General features: G+C 37.3%; 2 non-coding genes across 2 annotated transcripts; both read right to left on the bottom strand.

The window, feature by feature from the left end:
• Positions 1-10257: 10257 nt before the first annotated feature.
• Positions 10258-10329, bottom strand: TRNAC-GCA (transfer RNA cysteine (anticodon GCA)). Its single transcript has one exon. It is a non-coding gene; the product is annotated as a tRNA-Cys (tRNA).
• Positions 10330-11210: 881 nt separating this feature from the next.
• On the bottom strand, positions 11211-11282 carry TRNAC-GCA (transfer RNA cysteine (anticodon GCA)). Its single transcript has one exon. It is a non-coding gene; the product is annotated as a tRNA-Cys (tRNA).
• Positions 11283-11785: the final 503 nt, after the last annotated feature.

Here is an 11785-nt window from a genome sequence, read left to right as displayed (position 1 = left end):
GCAGCTGTACAAATTAATACATTTCATTAAGGGCATATTATTGGTTTCCACCACAGTTTTATAACATTCATATGAGCTTCCAATGAACTATTTCAAACTGATAATATCACCAGTAGAACTTGGGTGAATGTAAAACACAGCTTGTATCATACAAAGCAATCCTAAACAGTTTCATGGTGTTTACCCTTTGTTTCAGGAGATGACCAGGAGTATTTCAAATGTAGAAATGTGTTGCTCATTACATAATATGCTAAGATTGTAAATGTTTTCTTCAATTTACAGTTGGACAAGGGGGCACCCAGATTTGAACGAGGGACCTCTTGATTTACAGTCAAATGCTCTACCACGGAACTAAACCCCCAATTCTGAAATGTTCACGTATTTTAATTCAGTAATATGTACAAAGTGGAAGCAACATGCAATCACCATCAAAGCAATGCATTTTCAGCCACCAAACCCTCCTTATAGCTGTAAGGGGTACACAAGATGTCCTTTATCTGCCTTGGTAAAATACAGTGAGGTTTCCATTGCAAGAATTCATACATTTCGTATCACATGTAGATCTTGGAACATGGAAAAAAATATTTTGTCAAATGCACAAATTTTGCAAAATGTAACTGCTTCTCTACTGCAGTTTGTTGATTTTGTGCTAAGAGCATAGTTAAACCCAATTGTTCATTGTTTTGTATATGAAATGATGATATATCGTATTGTTTCTTACAGTGCATTGGGTTGAAAAACATTTTAACAGGATCTATTGACGAGGGTATATGGTTATGAAACAGGGACTTCTTGAACTGCACTCCTACGCTCTACCACTGAGTTAAACCCTTGAATGCTGAAAACTGCCCTTTTTTAAAAAGGTGATAGAGTGGGTGACTGTATGGAACTTGTAGAACTAATGACATCAATGCACTTCTGGTCAGCTGTACAAATTAATACATTTCATTAAGGGCATATTATTGGTTTCCACCACAGATTTATAACATTCATATGAGCTTCCAATGGACTATTTCAAACTGATAATATCACCAGTAGAACTTGGGTGAATGTGAAACACAGCTTGTATGATATGAAAAAATCCTAAACAGTTTCATGGTGTTTACCCTATGTTTCAGGAGATGATCAGGAGTATTTCAAATGTAGAAATGTGTTGCTCATTACATAAGATGCTAAGATTGCAAATGTTTTCTTCAATTTATTTAATTAAAAAAATATTTCTACAGGTAAACCAGTTGAAAAAGGGGGCACCCAGATTTGAACTAGGTGACCTCTTGATCTGCAGTCAAATGCTCTACCACTGGGCTATACCCCCAGTTCTGACAAGATCACCTTTATTAATTCAGTAATATGTACAAAGTGGAAGCAACATGCAATCACCATCAAAGCAATGCATTTTCAGCCACCAAACCCTCCTTATAAGTATATGGGGTGCGAAGGATGTCCTTTATCTGCCTTGGTAAAATACAGTGAGGTTTCCATTGCAAGAATTCATACATTTCGTATCACATGTAGATCTTGGAACATGGGAAAAAAACGTTTGTCAAATGCACAAATTCTGCAAAACATAATTGCTTCTCTACTGCAGTTTGTTGATTTTGTGCTTAGAGCATAGTTAAACTCAATTGTTCATTGTTTTGTATATGAAATGATGATATATCCTATTGTTTCTTACAGTGCATTGGGTTGAAAAACATTTTAACAGGATCTATTGAAGAGGGTATATGGTTGTGAAACAGGGACTTCTTGAAAAGCACTCCTACGCTCTACCACTGACATAAACCCTTGAATGCTGAAAACTGCCCTTTTTTTATAAAGGTGATAGAGTGGGTGACTGTATGGAACTTGTAGAACTAATGACATCAGTGCAATTCTGGTCAGCTGTACAAAATAATACATTTCATTAAGGGCATATTATTGGTTTCCACCACAGTTTTATAACATTCATATGAGCTTCCAATGGACTATTTCAAACTAATCATATCACCAGTAGAACTTGGGTGAATGTAAAACACAGCTTGTATCGTATGAAGAAATCCTAAACAGCTTAATGGTGTTTACCCTATGTTTCAGATGATGATCAGGAGTATTTCAAATGTAGAAATGTGTGGCTCATTACATAAAATGCTAAGATTGTAAATGTTTACTTCCATTTATTTAATTAAAAAAATATTTCTACAGGTAAAACAGTTGGACAAGGCAGCACCCAGATTTGAACTAGGGATCTCTTGATCTGCAGTCAAATGCTCTACCACTGAGCTATACCCCCAGGTCTACAAAGTTCGCCTTTATTAATTCAGTAATATGCACAAAGTGCAAGCAACATGCAATCACCATCAAAGCAATGCATTTCAGCCACCAAACCCTCCTTATAAGTATAAGGGGTACAAAAGATGTCCTTTATCTGCCTGGGTAAAATACAGTGATGTTTCCGCAAGAATTCATACATTTCGTATCACATGTAGATCTTGGAACATGGAAAAAAACTTTTGTCAAATGCACAAATTCTGCAAAACGTAACTGCTTCTCTACTGCATTTTGTTGATTTGTGCTAAGAGCATAGTTAAACCCAATTGTTCATTGTTTTTTATATGAAATGATGATATATCCTATTGTTTCCTACAGTGCATTGGGTTGAAAAACATTTTAACAGGATCTATTGAAGAGGGTATATGGTTATGAAACAGGGACTTCTTGAAAAGCACTCCTACGCTCAACCACTGACATAAACCCTTCAATGTTGAAAACTGCCCTTTTTTAAAAAGGTGATAGAGTGGGTGACTCTATGGAACTTGTAGAACTAATGACATCAGTGCACTTCTGGTCAGCTGTACAAATTAATACATTTCATTAAGGGCATATTATTAGTTTCCACCACAGTTTTATAACATTCATATGAGCTTCCAATGGACTATTTCAAACTGATCATATCACCAGTAGAACTTGGGTGAATGTAAAACACAGCTTGTATCATATGAAGAAATCCTAAACAGCTTAATAGTGTTTACCCTATGTTTCAGGTGATGATCAGGAGTATTTCAAATGTAGAAATGTGTTGCTCATTACATAAAATGCTAAGATTGTAAATGTTTACTTCAATTTATTTAATTAAAAAAATATTTCTACAGGTAAAAGAGTTGGACAAGGGGGTACCCAGATTTGAACTAGGGACCTCTTGATGTGCAGTGAAATGCTCTACCCCTGAGTTATAACCCAATTTCTGAAATGTTCACCTTTATTTCTTCAGTAATATGTACAAAGTGGAAGCAACATGCAATCACCATCAAAGCAATGCATTTTCAGCCACCAAACCCTCCTTATAAGTATAAAGGGTACAAAAGATGTCATTTATCTGCCTTGGTAAAATACAGTGAGGTTTCCATTGCAAGAATTCATACATTTCGTATCACATGTAGATCTTGGAACCTGGAAAAAACCTTTTGTCAATGCACAAATTCTGCAAAACGTAACTGTTTCTCTACTGCATTTTGTTGATTTTGTGCTAAGAGCATAGTTAAACCCAATTGTTCATTGTTTTGTATATGAAATTATGATATATCTTATTGTTTCTTACAGTGCATTGGGTTAAAAAAATAAATTTTAACAGGATCTATTGAAGAGGGTATATGGTCATGAAACAGGAACTTCTTGAAAAGCACTCGTACGCTCTACCACTGACATAAACCCTTGAATGTTGAAAACTGCCCCTTTTTAAAAAGTTGATAGAGTGGGTGACTGTATGGAACTTGTAGAACTAATGACATCAGTGCACTTCTGGTCAGCTGTACAAATTAATACATTTCATTAAGGGCATATTATTGGTTTCCACCACAGTTTTATAACATTCATATGAGCTTCCAATGGACTATTTCAAACTGATAATATCACCAGTATAACTTGGGTGAATGTAAAACACAGCTTGTATCATATGAAGAAATCCTAGACAGTTTCATGGTGTTTACCCTATGTTTCAGGAGATGATCAGGAGTCTTTCAAATGTAGAAATGTGTTGCTCATTACATAAAATGCTAAGATTGTAAATGTTTTCTTCAATTTATTTCTACAGGCAAAACAGTTGGAGAAGAGGGCACCGAGATTTAAACTAGGGACCTCTTGATCTGCAGTCAAATGCTCTACAACTGAGCTATACCCCCTCTCTAAAATGTTCGCATTTATTTATTCAGTAATATGTACAAAGTGGAAGCAACATGCAATCACCATCAAAGCAATGCAAATTCAGCCACTAAACCCTCCTTATAAGTATAAGGGTTGCGAAGGATGTCCTTTATCTGCCTTGGTAAAATACAGTGAGGTTTCCATTGCAATAATTCATACATTTCGTATCACATGTAGATCTTGGAACATGGAAAAAAAATCTTTTGTCAAATGCACACATTCTGCAAAACGTAACTGCTTCTCTACTGCAGTTTGTTGATTTTGTGCTAAGAGCATAGTTAAACCTAATTGTTCATTGTTTTGTACATGAAATGATGATATATCTTATTGTTTCTTACAGTACATTGGGTTAAAAAACATTTTAACAGGATCTATTGAAGAGGGTATATGATTATGAAACAGGGTCTTCTTGAACTGCACTCCTACACTCTACCACGGAGTTAAACCCTTGAATGCTCAAAACTGCCCTTTTTTAAAAAGGTGATAGATTGGGTGACTGTATGGAACTTGTAGAACTAATGACATCAGTGCACTTCTGGTCAGCTGTACAAATTAATACATTTCATTAAGGGCATATTATTGGTTTCCACCACAGTTTATAACATTCATATGAGCTTTCAATGGACTATTTCAAACTGATCATATCACCAGTAGAACTTGGGTGAATGTAAAAAACAGCTTGTATCATATGAAGAAATCCTAAACAGCTTAATGGTGTTTACCCTATGTTTCAGGAGATGATCAGGAGTCTTTCACATGCAGAAATGTGTTGCTCATTACATAAAATGCTAAGATTGTAAATGTTTTCTTCAATTTATTTCTACAGGTAAAACAGTTGGAGAAGGGGGCATCCAGGTTTGAACTAGGGACCTCCTGATCTGCAGTCAAATGCTCTACCACTGAGCTATACCCCCAATTCTGAAATATTCCGCTATATTAATTCAGTAATATGTACAAAGTGGAAGCAACATGCAATCACCATCAAAGCAATGCAATTTCAGCCACCAAACCCTCCTTATAAGTATAAGGGGTACAAAAGATTTCCTTTATCTGCCTTGGTAAAATACAGTGAGGTTTCCATTGCAAGAATTCATACATGTTGTATCACATGTAGATCTTGGAACATGGAAAAAAAACTTTTGTCAAATGCACAAATTCTGCAAAACGTAACTGCTTCTCTACTGCAGTTTGTTGATTTTGTGCTAAGAGCATAGTTAAACCCAATTGTTCATTGTTTTGTATATGAAATGATGATATATCTTATTGTTTCTTACAGTGCATTGGGTTCAAAAACATTTTAACAGGATCTATTGAAGAAGGTATATGGTTATGAAACAGGGACTTCTTGAACTGCACTCCTACCCTCTACCACTGACATAAACCCTTGAATGCTGAAAACTGCCCTTTTTTAAAAAAGTGATAGAGTGGATGACTGTATGGAACTTGTCAAACTAATGACATCAGTGAACTTCTGGTCAGCTGTACAAATTAATACATTTCATTAAGGGCATATTATTGGTTTCCACCACAGTTTTATAACATTCATATGAGCTTCCAATGGACTATTTCAAACTGATAATATCACCAGTAGAAGTTGGGTGAATGTAATACACAACTTGTATCATACAAAGAAATCCTAAACAGCTTAATGGTGTTTACCCTATGTTTCAGGAGATGATCAGGAGTATTTCAAGTGTAGAAATGTGTTGCTCATTACATAAAATGCTAAGATTGTAAATGTTTTCTTCAATTTATTTAAAAAAATATTTCTACAGGTAAAAGAGCTGGACAAGGGGGCACCCAGATTTGAGCTAGGGACCTCTTGATCTGCAGTCAAATGCACTACCAATGAGCTATACCCCCAGTTCTGAAATATTCACCTTTATGTATTCAGTAATATGTACAAAGTGGAAGCAACATGCAATCACCATCAAAGCAATGCATTTTCAGCCGCCACCAAACCCTCCTTATAAGTATAAGGGGTACAAAAGATGTCCTTTATCTGCCTTGGTAAAATACAGTGAGGTTTCCATTGCAGGAATTCATAGATTTCGTATCACATGTAGATCTTGGAACATGGAAAAAAACGTTTGTCAAATGCACAAATTCTGCAAAATGTAACTGCTTCTCTACTGCAGTTTTTTGATTTTGTGCTAAGAGCAAAGTTAAACCCAATTGTTCATTGTTTTGTATATGAAATGATGATGTATCTTATTGTTTCTTACAGTGCATTGGGTTGAAAAACATTTTATCAGGATCTATTGAAGAGATTATATGGTTATGAAACAGGAACTTCTTGAACTGCATGCCTTCCCTCTACCACTGACATAAACCCTTGAATGCTGAAAACTGCTCAAATTAATACATTTCATTAAGGGCATATTATTGGTTTCCACCACAGTTTTATAACATTCATATGAGCTTCCAATGGACTATTTCAAACTGATAATATCACCAGTAGAACTTGGGTGAATGTAATTGTCGGGGGGTTTCTCCTGGGGTCGGCTGTGCCTTCCGCGGACCTCCGGGCTGGGAGGCCCCAACTCCTCCCGCGTATCCCAAAAATGAGTATGAGACACACACAAGAAGCAAGGTGTTACTGCTGTTTATTGAATAACGGCAGGGATGGGTCTAGGATCGTACGCGTCCGTCCAGACTCTCGAAATTCGTAGGGCTCGCAGGCCCCTTTTTGCCTCAGTATGACGCGCTACTTGCGTCACCTGGGAAAGTTAGCAAAAAACCTATTGCCACTCTGGATTGGTCGCTAGAGTGGTAGGGTTAGTATAGCATACGTATAGAGAACGCTGTTAGTGGTTAAGGGTCAGTCAGATGGTATACTTAGGTTGTCCCTTCTATTAGATACTTGAAAATTGTTACACAAAGACCCCTAATGATTGGCTAATGTTAGTGGCTTCAGTGATGAGTGCCCCATGTTCTGATTGGTCGACTCGCGAGCCCCCCAGCCTGGGACCATCGTTGTTCCCTGCTCGCGGTGTACCTGTCATTTGCAACAATATGTAACTATGTGTTTGTGCAGACAATGCGTGAATTTGCTCATATGCCTGAGAGCAGACCATTCCCATCGCTGTAGGTGTCCATTAGGTCATTTCATTGTTGCAGCCTGTGTCTCAAACGTGGGATCCAGGCAAATTCTTCCTCCTGGGTCTGGCACCCTGTCAGGTTTGCCTTGGTCACGTGAGGAGAGACCGTGGTTGAGGCAGAATTTTGCACATTTAAGTTGTACTTTCCACTGTGTGTCTGGCTTAGCTTGCAGGTGCGACCTTGGCGTTGGCTGGTGGCATGCGAGTTGCAACATCGCTCCCTTGGCTGTCAGTTCTCGCTGGGCACGTTCTGCAGGGTCAGCAATTGTACTCTTGCTCGTTCAATGTTCATGGAGGCTCTTGCTTGCGGCCTACTTGGGCCTGGTGCATAGGTGGGGATGTTTAATGCACGGCACTTTAAGTTGCAGTATCACATTGCTTCATAGCCGGGACCATGTCTACGTTGTATTTTCATCACAATGCAAGGGTTAGGAGAAGCGCCTGCAAGCATTTAGATGAGTGCTTTGTGCGTCTTGCGTTTCTGCATTTCGAAAAACCTATGTGAAAAATAATAAAGATGCGCGTCAGTGGGTGAGTCTGTCATCTACGTCATAGCACTGAGTATGTTCTTCATGTAGATTGGTGTGGGGGTGTCCAGTGTGCATGGTTGCACGAGTGTTCTGACAGTTGGCTAGGTCGTCATGGCATCTCTAACGATGTGTTTATTTACTGTTGAAGGGTTTAGTCGAGTTCATCCATGCCGCAGGTGTCGGCTTGAGCAGGGCAGGCTGGTGGGCAGGCTGATGGGCACATCCGTATGTTCCTGTACCAGGGTATTTGGTCGTCTGGTAGATATGCAAATTCATCTTGTGGCGGGTGTCTGGGTCGCGATCCTCTAGGTCAGGGGCGCGAGGAGATTGGGGGGAGTCTTTTCTCCCATTCTCCCACTTCATAATACACAGCTTGTATCATACGAAGAAATCCGAAACAGCTTAATGGTGTTTACCCTATGTTTCAGGTGACGATCAGGAGTATTTCAAATGTAGAAATGTGTTGCTCATTACATAAAATGCTAAAATTGTAAATGTTTTCTTCAATTTATTTAATTAAAAAAATATTTCTACAGGTTAAACAAGTGGGCACCCAGATATGAACTAGGTACCTCTTGATCTGCAGCCAAACACTCTACCACGGAGCTATACCCCCAATTCTGAAACATTCAGCTATTTTAATTCAGTAATATGTACAAAGTGGAAGCAACATGCAATCACCATCAAAGCAATGCATTTTCAGCCACCAAACCCTCCTTATAACTATAAGGGGTACACAAGATGTCCTTTATCTGCCTTGGTAAAATACAGTGAGGTTTCCATTGCAAGAATTAATACATTTCGTATCACATGTAGATCTTGGAACATGGAAAAAAAACTTTTGTCAAATGCACAAATTCTGCAAAACGTAACTGCTTCTCTACTGCAGTTTGTTGATTTTGTGCTAAGAGCATAGTTAAACCCAATTGTTCATTGTTTTGTATATGAAATGATGATATATCTCATTGTTTCTTACAGTGCATTGGGTTGAAAAACATTTTAACAGGATCTATTGAAGACGGTATATGGTTATGAAACAGGGAGTTCTTGAACTGCACTCCTACGCTCTACCATTGAGTTAAACCCTTGAATGCTGAAAACTGCCCTTTTTTAAAAAGGTGATAGAGTGGGTGACTGTATGGAACTTGTAGAACTAATGACATCAGTGCACTTCTGGTCAGCTGTACAAATTAATACATTTCATTAAGGGCATATTATTGGTTTCCACCACAGTTTTATAACATTCATATGAGCTTCCAATGGACTATTTCAAACTGATAATATCACCAGTAGAACTTGGGTGAATGTAAAACACAGTTTGTATCATATGAAGAAATCCTAAACAGCTTAATAGTGTTTACCCTATGTTTCAGGTGATGATCAGGAGTATTTCAAATGTAGAAATGTGTTGCTCATTACATAAAATGCTAAGATTGTAAATGTTACTTCAATTTATTTAATTAAAACAATATTTCTCCAGGTAAAACAGTTGGACAAGGGGGCACCCACATTTGAACTAGGGACACCTTGATCTGCAGTGACATGCTCTACCCCTGAGCACTAACCCAATTTCTGAAATGTTCACCTTTATTTATTCAGTAATATGTACAAAGTGGAAGCAACATGCAATCACCATCAAAGCAATGCATTTTCAGCCACCAAACCCTCCTTATAAGTATAAGGGGTACAAAAGATGTCCTTTATCTGACTTGGTAAAATACAGTGAGGTTTCCATTGCAAGAATTCATACATTTCGTATCACATGTAGATCTTGGAACATGGAAAAAAACTTTTGTCAAATGCACAAATTCTGCAAAATGTAACTGCTTCTCTACTGCAGTTTGTTGATTTTGTGCTAAGAGCATAGTTAAACCCAATTGTTCATTGTTTTGTATATGAAATGATGATATATCCTATTGTTTCTTACAGTGCATTGGGTTAAAAAATACATTTTAACAGGATCTATTGAAGAGGCTATATGGTCATGAAACAGGAACTTCTTGAAAAGCACTCGTGCGCTCTACCACTGACATAAAACCTTGAATTCTGAAAACTGCCCTTTTTTAAAAAGGTGATAGAGTGGGTGACTGTATGGAACTTGTAGAACTAATGACATCAGTGCACTTCTGGTCAGCTGTACAAATTAATACATTTCATTAAGGGCATATTATTGGTTTCCACCACAGTTTTATAACATGCATGTGAGCTTCCAATGGACTATTTCAAACTGATAATATCACCAGTAGAACTTGGGTGAATGTCAAACACAGCTTGTATCATATGAAGAAATCCTAAACAGTTTCAAGGTGTTTACCCTATGTTTCAGGAGATGATCAGGAGTATTTCAAATGTAGAAATGTGTTGCTCATTATATAAAATGCTAAGATTGTAAATGTTTTCTTCAATTTATTTAATAAAAAAAATATTTCTACAGGTAAAACAGTTGAACAAAGGGGCACCCGGATTTGAACCAGGGACCTCTTGATCTGCAGTCAAATGCTCTACCACTGAGCTATACCCCCAGTTCTGAAAAGTTCACCTTTATTAATTCAGTAATATGTACAAAGTGCAAGTAACATGCAATCACCATCAAAGCAAAGCATTTTCAGCCACCAAAACCTCCTTATAAGTATATGGGTTGTCAAGGATGTCCTTTATCTGCCTTGGTAAAATACAGTGAGGTTTCCATTGCAAGAATTCATACATTTCGTATCACATGTAGATCTTGGAACATGGAAAAAAAACGTTTGTCAAATGCACAAATTCTGCAAAACGTAACTGCTTCTCTACTGCAGTTTGTTGATTTTGTGCTAAGAGTATAGTTAAACCCAATTGTTCATTGTTTTTTATATGAAATGATGATATATCCTATTGTTTCTTACAGTGCATTGGGTTGAAAAACATTTTAACAGGATCTATTGATGAGGGTATATGGTTATGAAACAGGGACTTCTTGAACTGCACTTCTATGCTCTACCACTGAGTTAAACCCCTGAATGCTGAAAACTGCCCTTTTTCTAAAAAGGTGATAGAGTGGGTAACTGTATGGAACTTGTAGAACTAATGACATCAGTGCACTTCTGGTCAGCTGTACAAATTAATACATTTCATTAAGGGCATATTATTGGTTTCCACCACAGTTTTATAACATGCATGTGAGCTTCCAATGGACTATTTCAAACTGATAATATCACCAGTAGAACGTGGGTGAATGTCAAAAACAGCTTGTATCATATGAAGAAATCCTAAACAGTTTCAAGGTGTTTACCCTATGTTTCAGGAGATGATCAGGAGTATTTCAAATGTAGAAATGTGTTGCTCATTATATAAAATGCTAAGATTGTAAATGTTTTCTTCAATTTATTTAATAAAAAAATATTTCTACAGGTAAAACAGTTGAACAAGGGGGCACCCAGATTTGAACTAGGGACCTCTTGAACTGCAGTCAAATGCTCTACCACTGAGCTATACCCCCAGTTCTGAAAAGTTCACCTTTATTACTTCAGTAATATGTACAAAGTGCAAGCAACATGTAATCACCATCAAATCAAAGCATTTTCAGCCAACAAAACCTCCTTATAAGTATATGGGGTGCAATGGATGTCCTTTATCTGCCTTGGTAAAATACAGTTAGGTTTCCATTGCAAGAATTCATACATTTTGTATCACATGTAGATCTTGGAACATGGAAAACAAATCTTTTGTCAAATGCACAAATTCTGCAAAATGTAACTGCTTCTCTACTGCAATTTGTTGATTTTGTGCTAAGAGCATAGTTAAACCCAATTGTTCATTGTGAGCTTCCAATGGACTATTTCAAACTGATAATATCACCAGTAGAACTTGGGTGAATGTAAAACACAGCTTGTATCATATGAAGAAATCCTAAACAGTTTCATGGTGTTTACCCTATGTTTCAGGAGATGATCAGGAGTATTTCTAATGTAGAAATGTGTTGCTCATTACATCAAATGCTAA

Source organism: Ambystoma mexicanum, chromosome 4q, assembly GCF_040938575.1.
Source record: "Ambystoma mexicanum isolate Mex_15411 chromosome 4q, UKY_AmexF1_1, whole genome shotgun sequence".
NCBI classification, from domain to species: Eukaryota; Metazoa; Chordata; class Amphibia; order Caudata; family Ambystomatidae; genus Ambystoma; species Ambystoma mexicanum.
This window is presented reverse-complemented; position numbering and strand designations above follow the sequence as displayed.